At 34.2% G+C, this 19426-nt stretch overlaps 1 protein-coding gene across 1 annotated transcript in view; it reads left to right on the forward strand.

Annotated features, from left to right (window-relative positions):
* The first annotated feature begins 704 nt into the window (after positions 1 to 704).
* Positions 705 to 19426, forward strand: part of LOC150099201 (uncharacterized) — a 146245-nt gene continuing 127523 nt past the window's right edge. Inside the window, exons 1-2 of the mRNA XM_090404278.1 lie at positions 705 to 1054; positions 6156 to 6261. The gene's annotated coding sequence lies outside the window, so the exon portion shown is untranslated. The remainder of the gene's footprint in view (positions 1055 to 6155; positions 6262 to 19426) is intronic.

Consider the following 19426-nt stretch of genomic DNA (forward strand, 5'->3'; position numbering starts at 1 on the left):
GGATAACTGGAGGGACCTTTTCTTTTCTGTCTTGGGAGATCTGATTTTGTTGAGTTGTTACATTATCTTCCAATTCACCTCCCGATGTTCTGCGTCTTTTATTAGATTGTTCCTCATGAGAACAATCGAACTGTCGGGGAATCTTTGTAGGTAGAACAGGTGTAATGTCCTCTTCTATGTCCAAATCATCATCTTCAGCGTCATTTACTTGAGTGAAGAGATTCAAGCAACCAGGATAGTCTGTATCAAATTTCTTAAAGATGAATTTGAGAATGTCAAGTGACATATTTTTGTTTAGCTGTTGAATGGCGTCCTTGATATCGTTTACATTCTCCATTCTTGTGTACAAAATATTAAGATATATTTCGGATAGGTATGATGGCCAATAGAACGGGCTAGGGCCAGAAAATTGTATCAAAAGTTAAATTCTTACCTTCTATTCCGCAAACAAAGCAGATTTACAATATCTAAAACTCACTAATCACCACTGAAATCAAAAAACATTCTTCGCAACAATAACCATCCTGCGAGACTACTATGCGAGCCGCCAGTTGTTTTCTGATCTCTCTTGGCGCTATAAAATAAAATGAGGTGTTTATTATTCTCTTTTTAATGCTAACTAGAAGTTTTGTCCAATTTTTTTTTTTTTTTTTAATATTCTGAACTATTTTCGGTACTGAAACTGTGTATAATATCGGAAGAAACTGCAGCCCTGTTGGTATGTGAATTGTTCTCGTGGCAGTAGATTCGTTGATCGCATGAATTTGTAGCTTCTGATCAGAGGTTATGTATAAGCTGTAGTAGGTATCATTTGTGTGTGCTACTTGTGTGTTGTGGTCAATTACTAATTAAAAAAAAAAAAAAATTCCAGCATTGACTGGTCATTAAAAAAAGTGTTCACGATTCTTTTTATATATCAAAAAACAATCTTTTCTACACCTATCCATGAAATATTTTGTAATTTATGTTTGATAATCGGAAAGTCGTAGTGAATTTCAAGGGGAATAGATTTGCGATATGGAGCTCCCGTAAAGTCGAAAACTTGTTCGAAATCGTAAGTAATTAGTACAAAGTATGCAGTAGGTAGAATGTATTTCTCACTGTTTGTAATCTATATTGCTTTTATTAGTTTTATTGTTTATTAAAATTCGAATCTGTTGGGTATAAAACATTGAAATATCAGCAACTAAGTAAATAAGTATATTCTTATTTTGTTGTTTAGTTCACTTATCACCAAATTTATTATTGGTTGCTCATCACCATTGTGTTTGAAGAGGCTGCCAACTTTGTGGATTGTGTGTTCTTGCATTTCAAGATAGTCACATACACACACACATACAGTATTTTCTAATTTGTAGTGCAGGCGTATAGCATCATCTTTTTGGCTGTTAAAATAGTGTATTTGCTGTGGTTAGGTTATGGCTTTTACAGAATTTGATGAGTTTTTCTCCCCTGCCATTCTGTTTGCCTAGTCCAAATTTGCCAATAATCTTATCCCCCTCCAACAACTGCATTCCAGTCTTCCATTAAGATCAAATTTTCTTGATCATTTACTCTTTCTCATTGCAGTATCTTGTTTTTGGCATATATATCTGTATAAAGGCTAGGTTTTGGTTTTACTTGAATTTCTTGGTTTTTCTTGAATGTTAATTAGGATAATAAGGATTATTCTTTATATCCCTAAATGGCTTTAATCTAATTTCTTATTTATCAGGAATCCAACATCTGCTATATCATTTGATGAACCTGATTAGATCATTTTATAATCTCCTTTCCAGAAATCTCTGCTATCTCCATCCTACCTCACTAACTCCAAGAATATGAATCAATCATCTCATTTCCATCTTTACATTTTCTAGTTTTCCACATTGCATACCAAGTGTTTTGTTGGTTAACAGCCTTAGAGGCCTTGCAGTGATTTCCTCTCCTGCCAGTAACAGCTCTCCAATTCTGGTTTCCCTTGCTTGGTAATCCTTTAGTTCAGCTTCAGTGCTATGTAGTCTTGGGAAAATAAGGTAGTGACTTCCTGTTTCCTTCCACCTTGCAGAGATATAGCCATTAAAGATTTCCATTATCCATGCCTACATTTGTCTGTCTTGTCGAATTATTATTCTTCATCCAAGCACTGCTACCAGTACCAATCCAGTACTGGTAGCACTGCTGCTCACTACTAGGGCAAGTGCTTTTATAGTGTTGTCATTAGAAAACTGAATAGAATTTGAAGCCAGTTTAGGTTGTTTATGTATATAATGAAGAAGGTAAGTGAAATAACAGCATCCTGAGAAACACCTGTATTGGAGAGTGGATATGCAATACAGTACACTTAGATTTCCGAATGCTTTTGATGATAGACTGTCACTCAACAAGCTGTTAAATAAATTAAAATGGTTAGGATTAGATAAACAGACTGATTGGATCAGTGACTGACTGTTCTGAAAGAGAAATGTCACTAGTGGTGTGCAATCCATCCTTAGAAACTGTATAAGGAGAGTGTGAGTGAAGGTGTGAGGAGCAGGTTCCTTGTATGGAGAGTGGTTGGTGAGTGAAATGTATTGCCCGAGTGTGTTTTTAATGTTAGCATATTGTGAACGACTTTAAGACACGGTGTGATGAGCTTTGTGTGTTATAGTGTGTAGTTCCTGCAGTGAGTCTTCAACTCCATGGAGGTCTGATGTTAATTAATAATCTAATAGAAAAATCTGAAGAGAAAACAAATAATTCCCAATAACATTAATGAACAACTTCAATGGAATTAGACCAAGAACAGAACCATATGACTCACTAATAAGTTGCCTTTTTCTATATTCAACTCCACTGTATATTATTTTTGACATCTGCTCCTGAACTCTCATCTGTCCATACTCATTTGTTCTAATTTCCATAAAAAATTTCTGTGAAGTGTCAGATACCTCTCCAAAATCCTGCGGTATAATATTGTAATTTCTCCTATCTAACTGAGCTGATATTTTTTAATATGTAGAGTGCCTCCAATTCATCTACCACAATTCTCACATCAATCTCTATAACATCAGTAACTAAAGTCTCCACCAGAATGACACATTCTTGCAAAGTGATTGCTTAGTACTTCAGCTACTTCTTCCGCTTCTCTCACTTTCCTACTATCAGCACCCAGTAAAGATATCCTTCCATAATCATTCTTACTCTTGCTACATAAATCTTTGGAATTATTTGGCCTTCCTTACCATACTAGTTATCCTTCTTGCATGCCTGCCTGTGCTTTGTATTGCTCAATCAGGCTGTGATCACCTTTTGTTTATATTTCCACCACAATGTTTTTTTATTATTTTTTTATTTTTTTCCCCCCTGCACTGCTGTATATTGGTATTCATCTGTTTAATTTCTACTCAATTTACTACGACATCTCTGTGGAGTCTGGAGACTCATCATGGGAGACCCAAATCAACCATCATACAAATCCTATCATACCTCTCCTTGAATCCATTCACTATCTGGGAACTCGCAACCAATTATGGTAATCCATTCCACTCGCCACTCTCCACACAAAAAATCTGGTCCTCACACCCCTATTAACCACACTCTTACACAACTTCTGCAAATGACCCTAGTTTTCTGACTATTTGTCATATATTGAAAATATTCATTTGCATCGATTTTATAAAACTGTTTTAATATCTTAAAATTTTCTATCTTGTCCCCTCTTTTCTGCCTATGATCTAACCTTTGTGACCTATCAACCTATCTGTGTAGAGAGTATTCCACTCACTATCTTGGTCACTCATATCTGAATCCTCTCTACAACCTCCTGGACTCCAAGAAACCCAGGTGATGAAATCTGCGCATAATGGTCAAGATTTGGCTAAATCATAGCCTTATAAAGTGGGATAATAACTTCCCTATCTATACTTTTTATCATTTTTAAACATCCAAGTAATCCTTTGAGCTATTTTACCAACTTTTTCAGTGTGCCCTCTGAACTTCAACTCTTTCTCTGCCATTATCCCCAAGTTCCTATCCTCATCAATTTCCTGCAATCCAATATAATCAATGATACACCATATGCAACATTTTCAACCCAAAGTGCATAACCATACATTTTGCAACATTAAATTGACAATCATTATCCTTTGCCCACAATGCAAATTTATTTAAATCATACTGCAGGATATCCACATTACCTTTATCAACTATTGCTCTCCTCAGTTTTGCATCATCAGCAAACATCCTCGTCTAAAATCTTTCTGTATGCCATTAATATACAAATTGAAAAATAGTGGCCCTATGCTACTGAACCCTGAGGTACTCCACTAGTCACCATCATTCTCCAAGTTTCCACTCTATCATATACTACTCTCTGGTATCTGTCTATCATCACCCCCTCCCCTCCATCCATGCTACTAGCCTCATATCCATTCCCATTTGTTCCAGCTTTTGTAATAGTTTTAAAATGCTTTGGCACAGTTAAATAGTATGATCGTGTAGCCATTACTTTTATCCAATTCTGTTGTCACTTTATTATAAAATGTGAATAAGTTAGATAACTGAGATAAGACCTACCCTTTACAAAGCCGTGCTGTCCACTGTAGAGAATAGTGTGCAGCACTATCACAGAAATCGCATTCCTATCCACCCACTGTTGTATTTTACCTTTCACCAACATCTCCAATACTTTAACAACCATTCCCAATATATTAATTGGGCTGTAGTTTCCTTTCTCTGTCTTGGAGCTGGAGCCACCTTTATGCAATGGTACTATCTTATCCTCTTTCCACTCCCTCAGAATTCTGCCAGAGATGAGATACTTAGATTGAACGACTTTGTCAGAGGCAATGTCAATTCTCTTGCACATACACATAGTATACAGGCTGATATGCCATTCAGTCCCATTGCTGTGTTCACATTCATATTTTTTAATGTGAACACAGCAATTATGTGTGGAACACCTCCTGTTTATCTACCTCAATTTTGATATGTGTCTGTAACATCAACAACTGTAAAATCTCCACCTGGTTGATACACCTTTGCAAAATGATCACTGAGCAACTGAACTATCTATTTCTTTTGGCTCAGTCACCTTCCTACAATAGTCATTTTCCCTCTTACTTGCTACATAATGAAAAAACTCTTTCTGGTTTACTTGGCCTATTTAGCTAATTCTCTCGCATAGTCTGATTTGGCCTTTCTTACCATACTAGTTACCCTTCTTGCTTGCAATTTGTACTGCTCATGAGTATGCTGAGCATTTTGTTTTTCTTTATACTTCCTGCACAATGTTTTCCTTTTTTGCAGCTCTTGCTTTATATTTATATCTCTACTCATTGACTTAATTCCAACTTGGTTTATCCTCCTTACCTTGGGTATGCAGTCTGGTACTACTACTCTCAAGCAATCTCTGACACTTGCCATATGACTCCTGAGTCTCTCATAATCACCAGCCTTATAGTTGAACATATATTCCTTCTTGACAGAGGAAGTTGCTAAAATATTTCAGGAAATTTTCAGAACCAGACCTCATGGTCACTCTCTCCCAATTTAGGCAGAGTGTCTACCTTGGTTGTGGTTATATCTTCTGATGCTATTATCAGATCCAACACTCTCAAACCCCTATTAACATGTTGTTTGATGTAATTATCCCTTAGCAACTTAAATCCTACTTCCACCCTGCCATGCCCCTTTTCTCCCTCCAATCAATTTCCCCATAATTAAAATTTTCCATAATAATTGTTTGGCCTACACTCATTTTCTAATCTGCTAATTCATGGCATCTACATCTTCCTGTGGACCCCTGGTCTATAGCAGCACCCAACAACGTATTTTGTCCTATTTACCTCATCTCACACCAGACAGCCTGAAATGAACCATCTCCCTCAGGCCTATAATTTTTGGCATACCTGGCATATTGATTGAATATGTTGAAATTTGGTTGTTTATGATAAATAAGATAATTGACTTGGAATAATAATTGAATTAGATGCAGTTTAATTAGATTAATATATAGTTGAATTGGAAGCAATTGAATACTCTATTACCAATTGTTAACATTGAAACATATGTTGCAATATACATTTTTGCAAGTTATATCTGGAAAGTTATATATATAATGATACTGAATTGTAGTGAATTCTTCTTACTAGTAATTTTGTGACATTGAAACTAACGATTTTTTCTCTTTTCAGCTCACCAGTCTTTGTTTAAGGAGACAAGAGAATTCTACGTCTACCACAGTTATCTGCTGCAGAATGTTTTTCACATACTTGGAAACCCAATTTCATAATTGAAAAAGTAATGTGGAATAATTTTTTTTAAGAGAAGTGAAATTGCAAAATTCAATTTTTCCATTCTGATAATATGAAACAATGTATAACATTTCATAAGAAATAATATGTGAAACATCACAGAAGTCACTCAGATGTTTAAAATTCATGAAGCAGACCTACACAAGCTTCTACTATAGAAAGAAAGATTTTTTTTTCTGAAAATTGCAGAAAACTTTTCTTTTTTGTTTGTTGTGCATTAATTTCTCTGAAAAATTTCAGCTTGTGAAGAAAGTAAATATTTTCACAAGTTAGGAGTTCTTAAAGCCCATTTGAGAGTTCTGTGTTTATGAAAAAGTTTATCATCATTTGAAAACTCAAAAGTGGTCATATTATTGAGGAGTTGTTACTTGTGAAATGTGTGACATATCATTTACAGAGTTTTCAGTTTTAAATAGCCAGTCAAGAATTCACAATAAAGAAAAACCTCTTATGTTTGAAACATGTATTAAACCACTTAGCCAACCTCATAATCTTAAAAAAACAACATTGCATGCTAATGAGAAACTCGTTACTTGTGGAACTTGTGGTAAATCATTCAGTACTTTTTGTTCCTATAAACAGCATAGTAACATTCATATTAAAATTACTAAACTTTTTAACTGTGAAACTTGTGGTAAATCATTCAGTTCTTATTGTTCCTATAAACAGCATAGTAAAGTTCATATTAAAAATAATAACCTTTTTAACTGTGAAACTTGTGGCAAATCCCTTGCAAATGTTACTACTCTTAAAAACCACAAAAGAATTCACACTAAAGAAAAAGCATTTATTTGTGAAACTTGTGGTAAATCATTCTCCTATTCCAACAATCTTAAAGATCATACAAAAATTCACACTAATGAGAGACCATTTATCTGTGCAGTGTGTGGTAAATCATTCTTACTCTCTCATCATCTGAAAAATCATACACGAATTCACACTAATGAGAAACCATTTATCTGCACAGTGTGTGGTAAATCATTCTCACTCTCTCATCATCTGAAAAATCATACACGAATTCACACTAATGAGAAACCTTTTAACTGTGTGATTTGTGGTAAATCATTTTCCCACTTTTCAACTCTTACAAAACATGTAAGAATCCACACAAATGAAAAACCATTTTTTTGTGAAACATGTGGCAAATCATTTTCGCAATCTGCAGCACTTAAAATACACATAAGACTTCACACTAATGAGAAACCTTTTCTTTGTGAAACTTGTGGCAAATCATTTTCACAAATGGCAAATTTTCAAATGCATATTAGGATTCACACTAATGAGAAGCCTTTCATTTGAAAAACGTGTGGTAAATCATTTTCACACTTGACACCTCTTAAAACACATTAGAATTCACACTAAAGAGAAATCTTTTATCTGTGAAACATGTGGTAAATTATTTTCACAACTTTCATGTCTTAAGTCACACAGGTGCTCACATTAATGAGAAACCTTATTTCAAGTCTGTTTAAAAACAATAATTTTTGTAAATGTGTTTCATATTCTACATATGCTTATAAAGCATAGCTGCACTTGATTAAAAACATGTGGTTGCCATCTCGCTTTTATACAGGACATAGGAAACATATTTTCCTTCAAGATGATTGCCAGGAAACCAAAGTTGCACTACTTTCATTCTATGAAGTTTAAATTTCATAAGTCTGAGATCAAACTCTGAAATTTCACAGTAGTGTATATTAGATGCTAATGGCAAACACATTAACATTACATTTCTAAACATGCAATTTTTTTTCAAATGCATGCTTATAAATCTAAATCATTAATAATTATTTAATTTTTGGTATTCAACACATATGACATTTGAATAGAATAATAGGATATTTACCAGCTTGTGAAGATATTTCCCATTAATAGACACTAAGGGGGCTATTATCTGAAGTGAAGGATAAAAAAGATAAAACTGAAAACATGCTGTGATGGTCTGGCCATCACTTGTAATTTGACAACACTGATATTTAAATGTGAAGCAATAGAAAAAGATAACTTTATGCCATTAGTGTATTTATTATGTTGCTTTTGGATTCCAAAAGCTATATAATACACTCAAATCCATGTTTTTCTGTAGGGTGCATTAAATTAATAAAGACTGTATGCAAGTTATTTGAAATACTCTCTGACTTTATTTCAGCTGTGTACTCCATGTCACTTAAATGAGGAAAATACCAACAGTTTGACACACTGTAGTTACTGTATAATATTCAATAAATATGTTATTAAAGATATTATGAATTGTATTTTATTATTCTACATTATTGTATATTATGAATAATTTATTATGAAATAAAGCAAATATAGGAAATTTTATATTGTTTCTTATTTTATACAATGGTAATAACATTTTTAATAATAAACTTAGATATTTTGCATTATTTTTATTAACAAGTATAGTCATGATGCCAAATTGAAATTGATGAGCATTTTATAGATCAGTTCCAAGAACTGCTGTTTCATTTGACCAAAAAAACTAGCCAGTCTTGGCTCAATATATGCGAAGACTAATAAAATACATGTAATGATCTTCATTTTATCTAGCACTGACTTTGTATTTAACTGAAACAGGACTTAACTGTGTGCTTAACCAATCAGGATAACTGAATGCCTATTTTTTTTTTTTTTTTTTTTTTTTTTTGAGAAAACAGCACATTAGGAAATACAATACAAAATTGAAACAATTATTCTTATGCAGATTTTACTGAGATCATAAAACAAGATGCAATGAGAAAACAGAAAATTGTGAACTACTAATGCTGAAGTGCAATGCTTTAATGTTTATATCTTTATATTGTACCAACAACAGTGCAGTAGTCATGTCCATTATCTTATCTTATTTTTCTGAGACAGGGGGAGAAGATAGCATTGCAGAGATTTGTAAGATTCCTGGTTGGGATTCAACCCCCCCCCCCCTCTACACACACACCACCATCCTTAACACTTCAAAATGCTCCACTTTAAAAATTCCTTTCTATTTTATTATTTAAAATGCATTTTTTATATTATGTTCAGTTCTATTGCATACTGTTTTCAAATATATTACCTATCATTGGTGAACTCAGAGGAACCAAAAGAATACTTTTCTTAGTAGAAATTTTATTGTAATAAATTTCCTTTAGAATTGATACTGTGAGCTTTAGCCAGAACTTCATAATAGTTAGTCATAGTGAGTGAGTTCACTGTAATAGTATATGCTAAGGTTAGAGTTAACCAGTTCTTTTTTGGGGATAGTACATAAGGATGTGGTATCATTTTATTCAACTTTTCCTGCTGCATACTGGCACATGTTGTTGTTCAAAAAAAAAAAAAAAAAAAAGCCCTGAAGATATTTATTATTTGTCTTTGAAGTTTCTGCCTTTGGAACATTTTCATTTTCTCCATAAGACCATTCATAACCTCAAGCTGTTCAAGAAAATACATCAGTATATATTCTTTCTTTTTCATTACCCATTTCCTCAGATGGTGATGTTGATATTATAGATTTTAATATCTTCATGTATTTCCAAGGTGGATGTATGTTAAAAATATATATTTACCTCTGCAAGTTACCAAAATGCTATTTTGCATTGGACCTTTCTTGAGAATGAGTATTCCAGTAATTAATAAATTAATTAATATGAGTGAAAATATGAGTTTATTCTTAATTTAATAGAAAGAAATACTATTCTTTTCATTTGTATCATTGTCATCATTATTACAAAAAAAAAGAGAGGTTAAAATGCTGTTGTGTTATAGCATTTACACAGGTTTAGATTTCTCGTGACATTATCATCATGTAAACAATGCTGAAACTGCAAGTAGATTTGCAACTCTAAGGACAGAAAACCTATAGAATTCTTCATTGAAATGTCATAAGATGTATAAAACACAAAGCCATTTATCAGTAAAATTAGACGAACACAAAAATATTCTGGAACTTCATGTTGTAAATACTGAAAAAATGGCAAGCATTTATTAATATGCAAGAATATCTGTTTATGTATCTAATATCAATTATTCCCTTGCACATTCTCTTAATGCACAAGCTAATATGCCATGGCCATGTTTGCATTAAAGTTCTGCAATATTCTAAACACCTCCAATTTTTCAAACTCTCTTCTCCCAATAGCCAATGTCACATCAAGAATTGCAATATGCCATCTAGATCAGGAATGTTCATCCCATGGGCCACATGCGCCCCCATAAGATCTTAAACTTTTTACATTATTATGTGATGTGAAAAATTTGCTGGCTCTCTTTCCATTTTGATACAGGAAATTTAGAATAGGTTTCAAGATTTCAGAAAAAATTATCAATTTTTTTTGTATATTTGCGACTCCATTTTCAGTCAACATAAATACATTACCTTCGAATTTTCAAATGGAATGTATAGAGTTGCAATCAGATATTCAACTCAAAGAAAATTTTCTTTGCTAGATTTTTATGTAACCTATCTTCCAGAGAAAAATATCCTTCTCTTCACAATCATACTTTATTCATGTCATCACTTTTTTGATAGTACATACATTTGTGAAAAACTTTTCAAGAATGAAGCATACGAAGAGTAAAGTTAGAACAAAAATTTCTGATGAGAACCTTGAGAGTTCACTACTAATTCCAACCACTTCCATTGTACCAGACATTGATGCAATGGTTTCATGTAAACAAGGCCAAATATCTTGCTAGTTTTATGTTTATGCTGCCCTCTTTTTTTAATGTGATAATAAAATTTTTTTTAAAAAAAGTTAGTTTTGTTACTTATATACAGGGTGTTCGGGATAAATTTGACAGTTTCGTAAGGAAAAAGAAAATCTTCTTTGTATCTATTAAATTTAATGAATTGACAAAAAAACATTACAGGCAGAGTTAATTACAATACTATCAACAAGATTTACTCAAAATAACCACCATTAGCATCGATCACAGCTTCAATTCTGCTTCGGAACCACCTCGAACAAGCTGATGCTACAGTCTCCCTGGGAAGGGCCGCAAAAACTGTTTTAATTTTATCCATTAACTGGGCTTTTGTATTACTGGAAGTGCGATTGGTGTCTTTTTCAACTGCGCCCCATACAAAATAATCCATGGGGTTAAGGTCTGGGGAGTTTGGAGGCCAAACATTTGGACTGGTGAAGTCGTAGAAATTTTCAGACAACCATTTTTGACTTTTCCCAGAGGTGTGGCAAGGGGCCGAATCCTGCTGCCATACATACGGCCTACCATTGGCTACCCTTGTTATCCAGGGCTTGACTACAGTTAGCAACTCCACGAACAAAGCCCGAATTCCAATGCCAGGGTTCTTCAACACCTGTTCCTGCAGATTTGCGAGGAATTCTGCTGTACGAACGCAATCAGATCGTCTGCTAGGGATCTTTCTTCTTGCTACATCCTCGTAGTCACCATTGCAAGTCTCTAGTTCATGCCTGATTGTTTTTACTGTATTCAGGGAGCATTGGGCAGCAGTCGTAATATCCTTATTTTGATGGCGGGCATGAATCATCATGATACAAGTTATTCTCTTCCATGATTCAGGTGGGTTCCAGCTATCCATCCTTTCTGACATCTTGTATATGAATGAAGAAGGGTCCAAACTTTTAAATGAAGAGAAGTGTGTGTTAATACATGTAACTTACGGAAAAATATAATTAATTATAAATATGTCAAATTTATCCCGAACACCCTGTACATTAACTATATTATACATTTTATATGCAGCCCAAGACAATTCCTCTTCACTCAGTGTGGCCCAGACAAGCCAAAACATTGGACACACAAGATCAAGATGGTACATTCTCAGAAAATGATCACTAAGTAACTCAACTATTTGGTTTGCTTTTTGTTATCTCTCTACCATCAATATCATAGTCATTCCTGCTTTTACTTGTCACCTACCAAAAGAACTTTTTAGGATTTATTCTGGCTTCATGACCTAGATTTTCCTCATAATTAGCTTTGGCTTTCCTTACCATACTGGTCACTCTTCTTGCTCGTAATTTGTACTGCTCATGAGCATGCTGATCACTTTTTTCTTTCATTATACTCTCTCCACAACTTTTTCTGAATCTCCTGCTTGATGATGCTGTTCATCCATCTAACTCTTATCTGATTTATCCTTTTTAGAATGTACAGCGTGAAATATCTCTCCCTTGCAAATTCTTATGCCATGGCACTGCTGGAAGCTGACTCCTCAGCTTTTCATAATCACCTGCTTTGCATATCCATATATATATATACCCCCTCTTGAAAGAAAATTTTGCATGTCTGGCAATCTTACCAGGTCAAGGGAGCATTGTCGCTTTCCCCCAAGCATAGAGAGCACAGTTAGATTGGTTAATTACTGTTCTCTGATGTTGTGACCAGATTCAGAACTCTCAAACTTTGTGTCCTCTCTGTTATATGCTGTCACAGGGAATTATTTCTTAGCAGCTGTATAAATACCATTCCCTTCTTCTCCCTTGACCATTCCTCCTCCCAGTCTAGGTTTCCATAGTTGAAATCTCCCATAATAATTACTCAGCCTACACATGTATTAATTTGCCACTGTATAATCTGCACTCTCCCTTATACCCCTGGATTATAGCAACAACCAAGTATACATTTCATTCTGTTGACTTCTATCTCACCCCCCACATAGCTAACCTCAAATACACTACCATCTGCATCTCTGTCCTTCTGCTCTTTCTGACTTCAATTCTTCTGCTATCATGTTAAATCCCCCATCTCTGAAGATGCTGTATCCTTCGCATTATGTCCCTGTGACTGTGTCATCCTCAGTCAATCAAGTCTTGCTAATTCCTGTACCTTTTGGCCAAGTCGAGCTAACTAATGCCAAAAACTCCTTGCTCTTATTCTAGCAACTTTTTCATAACTTCTTGCATATCACACTTGTCACTTGCTAATCTTTTTTTTTTTTTAATTGGGTTTGTTGAATCAATTCTCTTATTTTGCTTGATCAGGATTGAGAGACTGATACCCAATGTTGTTGATGATTGCTTATTGTTGCTCGAATAATGGAAGTATCCAATGGTTATTGAGAATAAACAATTCGTCGGAAATTACCCTTTTTGGTCGTCTACATACCAACTCTATCTGGGTGTTTAGAGATTAGCTTTTTTTAGTGCCTCCGTAGTGCAATTAAAAGAACGATGAAACATTGTGCCCTTCAATTGAAATAGGCCTAAGTTCGATTCTTGTTGTGATGGGAGGAATCTTTATGCGGACTTTTTCGATCCAAGGTGAGTTAGCCAATCTCATACAGAGGTAGCAGGGTTTTTTCATCCCGCATACAGGCAAATCGGATGTTCAGAACACACGCAATTTACAGACAGAAAATACTAGTTGTGGTGGTGGGCGGTAGATGGCATTGATTGGTAGTGGTGGAGATGTGTAGTGGGTGTCCTCCCACAATGAGTCTTCGGACTCCTTGAGATGTCACAAATAATATGTACCAGCCAAAATAAACATCTCCTTCACCTTCATTCTGTATATCCTTACGGTATCATTAACATCCTTAATCTTGGTTCCAGGGAAACATGATTTCTTCACACTTTCTTCAAACTTCTCTTATCAATGAATTACTATACAAAATTTGATCATTATTCTCATGCTTTTGCACTTTCATACTCTGCTTTCTCCATTCAATCTCATGTTTGTTCTGTGTGAAAACTCCACGTAAGTGCACTTTTTTTCCCCCATTAATATCTGGTCATTCTCTTCATTTTCCACCATTTTATTCTTGCTGTCACTCTTACTGCATGCAATAGCAACCTCACCATTCACAAATGCATTTTCATGCATTTCATTTTTCAACTTACTGCTATCATTTTTCTTAGTCTCCTCACACTTCTGGCATTCGTTCTGTAAACACTTATGACAGACTTGCTTAGTAGCTTCATTCTCTTTCAGTAAGTCATTCATTCTACAAAGTGCATATATTTCACATGCATTGCAGTGAACAAAATCTCACACATTGAAGTTTCCATAGTTATAGTATGAAGATAGTAAAAGTTCCATGCCATGCCAATTATGACCTTAGGGATGTGATGTCATATCATGTAATTAAATTATATTTAGTCTCAAAGTTTACTTACTGATAGTTAAGTGCATACGTTTTTTTAAGAATAATGAGTTTTGCAATCTTTTTGAATGAAAAGTGAAATGTGTTTTACCATTTTTATTATATTAATTAGAAAAATAATATTAATTCATCAAAACAGTAAATACAAAAATTGCTACTATAACATTAATACTTGCTGGTTCACAATTTTTACAACTATTACCATTTACTACTTCTGGCATTTGTAGGTCATAATTTACACAGATATATAAAACATTTTGCTGGAAATGCAATTGAACAGATGAATAAAATTTCTCTCTTTAAAGATACTTATGAATTTATTCTAAAGAATATTTTTCATAGTTTATAGTGACTGACACTGCTTTGTAATTCAGTACTGGAGAGTAATAGAAGTTCTATGAAATTGAAAATTAAAATTGTAACCAGCTACAGAAAAATAAAATTAAACTTAACATTTTTTTTTTTTTGTTGTTGAAATTCAGGATTAGGTATATTTATGAGGGGTGCTTAAGGGTCGAAGCTGTATAACTGAGAGGAGACCTCCACATAACCTTTAAAGGAATGCGGAACACCAACCAGGGCTTCTGACCTAATGTTCAATCCTCAACTTCTCGTGGTGCACCCTATTGGGTATATACTTGGATACTGAACGAACGAGGATGGGCTGGCAATTTGGGATTTAGCCAACCAAATTGTATTCTTATTGGTTAAACCAAAATAAAAAATGATGGTACAACATGACAAAATTTCAGGCCAGCTGGGGCGTTGCCCGGTTAAATAAGGCCCCTGTTGTTTTCGCCAGGGAACCAGGGCAAACAGCGAAAAGTCAGCTACTGGAACAAATCTGAAAACAAACCCCAACTCAACAACACCTGAGTTAAAGATCGATACTATCAACATAAGAAGCCTCAATGGCAAAGAAATGGAGCTAGCTGAGGAATTAGATAAGTACCAGATCGACATAATAGGGATAATTGAAACAAAAAAGACAAAAACTGGTGAGATCTTTCTGAGAAATAAATACAAAATGTTATATTCAGGCAATGACAATCAAGGAAAACGAGTAACCATAGTATTCAACACAAAATACGAGGCTAATCTTCTTGAATGGCAGTCAGTCTCAAGTAGAGTAATGTAGAGTAAATATGAGAATGGGGAACTGGACATTGAGACATATTTGTGCCTATGGTCTCACAGAAGGTTCTACTAAGGTAGAAGAGGAATTTTTTGATGCTTTAGAAAAAGCAACTGACACAATGAAAAAGGAAAAGTTGGACCTTGTTGGGGATCTAAATAGCAGAGTAGGAAATGATTGTGAGACATACAAAAAATATTTTGGGAAAATTTGGAGAAAAGAGCAAAGCTAATAATAATGGCAAATATCTGTTGGATTTCTGCTCAGGACATGGACTGGTTATTACTAACACCATGTTCCAACATAAAAATGTGCACAAATTCACATGGAGAGAAGAGGCAAGGAATAAGAAAAGTCTCATTGACTAAGTTATTGTTGATAGTGATGTTTTCTCCCTCGTACAGGACACCAGAGTGTACAGATGATTTGAAATTGGAAGTGATCACTATTTAGTCTTGAGCAGGATAAAATTGAATTTCATATTGAAAAGAATAACATGTAAGAAAGTTTTAAAGCGAATAAAAGTTGAGCAGCTCTCAGATGTGAACTGTAGACTAAAATACACGAAGATTATTGAAGAAAAAATGAAAGAGTTTGAGAACAGGAATCAAACCTTGGAGATTCAGTGGCAAACTCTGAAGAAAACATTGATTGATTCTGCCAGAGAGGCATGTGGTGCGGTTATCTGCAAGGATAAAAAAATCAGAACTCCCTGGTGGACACAGGAAGTTAAAGAGGAGTGAAGGAAAAGAAGAAAGCATATCAAAAGTTCCTGTCAAATAAGTCAGCTTGTGCTCTTCGAGAATACAGAGACAAATGCAAGAATGCTAAACACTGTGTAAAACTAGCTAAACAAAAGTCATTTGAGGACTTTGGCAAGAATATAGAAAATAAATATCAAGAAGGTGGCAAAATATTCTGGAGGTTCTTGAAGAAGCTTAGGAATGGGGGAAAGAGTGCTGTAAAAGGAGTTAGAGATGATAAAGGTGACATGAAAATGGGAGAAAAAGATATCCTTGAAGTATGGAGTAATTACTTTGAAAAACTGCTAAATGAAACAAGCAGTGACGACAGCACAGTGGTAAAAAACACTGACCAGGCTGCAGTCAGTAATACATATCCTTACTTGAAGTAGAAAAATACATCAAATAGATGATATTCGACCAGAAATGCTGAAGTATGGTGGTATAACTATCTTACAGTGGCTGCACTGCATAGTTCAGAAAGCCTGGACAGAGGGACAAATTCCCGATGATTGGAGTAGAGCTCTCATAGTACATACCCATATATAAAAAGGGAAATAAAACTGAATGTGAGAATTACAGAGGTATTTCCCTACTGAGTGTTCCTGGCAAGATCTATGCAAGTATACTTGAGAAACGGTTGAGAAGAATTGTGGAAGAAAAGTTTGGTGAAGAACAAGCTGGATTCAGGCCAAATAGAGGCTGTCAGGATCAGATCTTCACTTTACGACAAATAGTCGAGAAAGCATGGGAATATAACAGGGATCTATATTTAAGTTTTGTTGATTTGGAAAAAGCATATGACAAGGTGCCAAGAGAGAAGCTATTCTATACGCTACAGTTATATGGTGTCAATGGGGCATTATATCAAGCAGTACTTAGTCTTTATTTGAGTTGTAAGTCAGCAGTTAGAATTGAAGGAAGTACAGGAAGATGGTTTAATGTTAAATCTGGTGTGAGACAAGGATGTACATTATCCCCTCTGTTATTCATTATCTATATGGATTACATTATGAAGGAAAGTGGTATTAAACATGACAAAATTGGAGATGTTAATGTTAGCTCTTTGCTTTATGTGGATGATCTTATACTTCTAAATAAATCCGCTACAAGTCTGCATGATTCTTTGACTAAATTGAATAGCTGTTGTAACAGATATGGTATGAAGGTCAGCAATAAAAAGACAAAGACAATGAAAATAGGCAGAATCATTGAAAATGTCAACTGTGTTGTGAATGGAGAACCTTGTGGAACAAGTGAAACATTTCAGCTACTTAGGCACTATTTTTACTGAAGATGGTAAATTAAATATAGAAATAGACAACAGAATCAGCAAAGCTGGTATGGTGGGAAGTCAATTGAATAAATTCATATGGAATAAGATAGAAAGTCAATTGAATAAATTCATATGGAATAAGATAGAAATTAGTCGGAACACTAAATTAGCTGTATACAAGACAGTGTTCAAACCAGTTTTAACTTATGGATCTGAGAGCTGGGTCAGAAGTAAAACGCGACCAAAGACTAGAGACCGCAGATATGAGAGTCCTGAGAAAGATTATAGGCATGAACAGATGGCATCAATGGCAATATCATATTAAAAATGAGGATATTAGGAAAGAACTTGACATTGTCAATATCCAGGAATGCATTAGCAGAGCTAATCTCAGGTGGTATGGTCACTTAAACAGAATGGGCAAAGAAAGATTAGCAAAACAAGTGTTCTCTGCCAGGTTGGCAGAAAAACAACCCAGAGGAAGACCAAGATATAGGTGGATTGATACGATTCAAAGTTCCTTAGACAATAGAAATATAAGATCTGATAATGTTGGAGTCTTGACAAGTAACAGACTGATTTGGAGGAAAATTGTAGATAAGAGGTTAGTAATGATGTAAATTTTTCACGTAGTGCTATCATATCCTGTACACCCCTTGAGGGTACATGGCAGGAATTTGATGATGTGTATTAATGATAATTATTCTTATAAGCATTTTTTCCCTCTCTCTCTCTCTCTCTCTGGAGTTAAGCAAAAATGATAAGTATTATTTGATTAATAAATATTATTTGATGCAAAGTAGGCAAATATTGGAAATTATCACTTTCTTTTCTGCATGTTGAGTAGAAAAATTCGTAATACTGCAATCTTGGAATGTTGTTACTTTTTTTAAATGTCACATCAGTGAACAGGTCCTATTAATAAATAATGCATACAGAAAAATTTAAATGATTGCAGATAAAAAAGAGCAGGAAAATAAAAAAAAAAAAGAAAAAGATGTGCCTTAACTGTACTTTATTGTTTGGAATGTGAATTCAAATTACAATACATCAAAAATGTGAATATATGTATACAAACAGAATGTGGTTATTCACTCATATTTGATTAAGATATATGTGTATTCTTCTTTTATAAACTAATGTGAATTGCATAGTTTAAATCGCATTTAATTTGCAAAAATAAATTTGCAAATTCAGCAAGTTGCAAACAGTTACCATTATTTTTGCACTGTGAGGAAAATCCTCTCATATTATAGAGCAAACATTGCTTTTGATGTTACTTTACCAAATGCGATAAGATGAAAGCCATTTGATCATTATGAGGAAAAAATATATTGCTTTCATCTTCTCGCATTTGGTAAAGTAACATCAAAAACAATGTTTTGTGGTTACTTTTTGATTAAACATATACAGTTTTCTTTGTATATGTATATTTGTTTGATGTTGTAAACATTCTACAATCATTTTAAGAATCTAATATTTCATATTCCAAACAACATTACAGTTTGGCCATCTTTTTATTTTTTTATTTTTCATCTGTAATTTTGTTTTTCTGCATGCATTATAAATTAATGATTTTTATGAAATTTGTGACCTTACTAAGAGCACTAGTATTATGATGATGAAATACACATATTCAATGACATCTCTTAGAACATGCTTCATGCATTGTGGGAGGGCAGGCCTCTTTTATGCAAATAACTCCATTATCTGAAGATACTGTTTCCCGGGCTATTCACATAAGACAGAGTTTGCTGTATTTGAAAATATATAACTAGACTCCCCTATTATCATTTTTATCTGTGAACTGAAATCAAGGTTTTCATTTGAAAACCACTGGCTCCTGTGTTTCATAGAATCAGAAACCATCTGGAGATTAGCTTCTAACAAAAAGGTCATTACAAGATAATGCATAGATAATAGGATAAC

The sequence above is a fragment of the Typopeltis vanoorti genome, chromosome 14 (assembly GCF_054136105.1).
Source record: "Typopeltis vanoorti isolate ZY-2024b chromosome 14, IOZ_Tvanoo_1.0, whole genome shotgun sequence".
In the NCBI taxonomy this organism is placed as follows: Eukaryota; Metazoa; Arthropoda; class Arachnida; order Uropygi; family Thelyphonidae; genus Typopeltis; species Typopeltis vanoorti.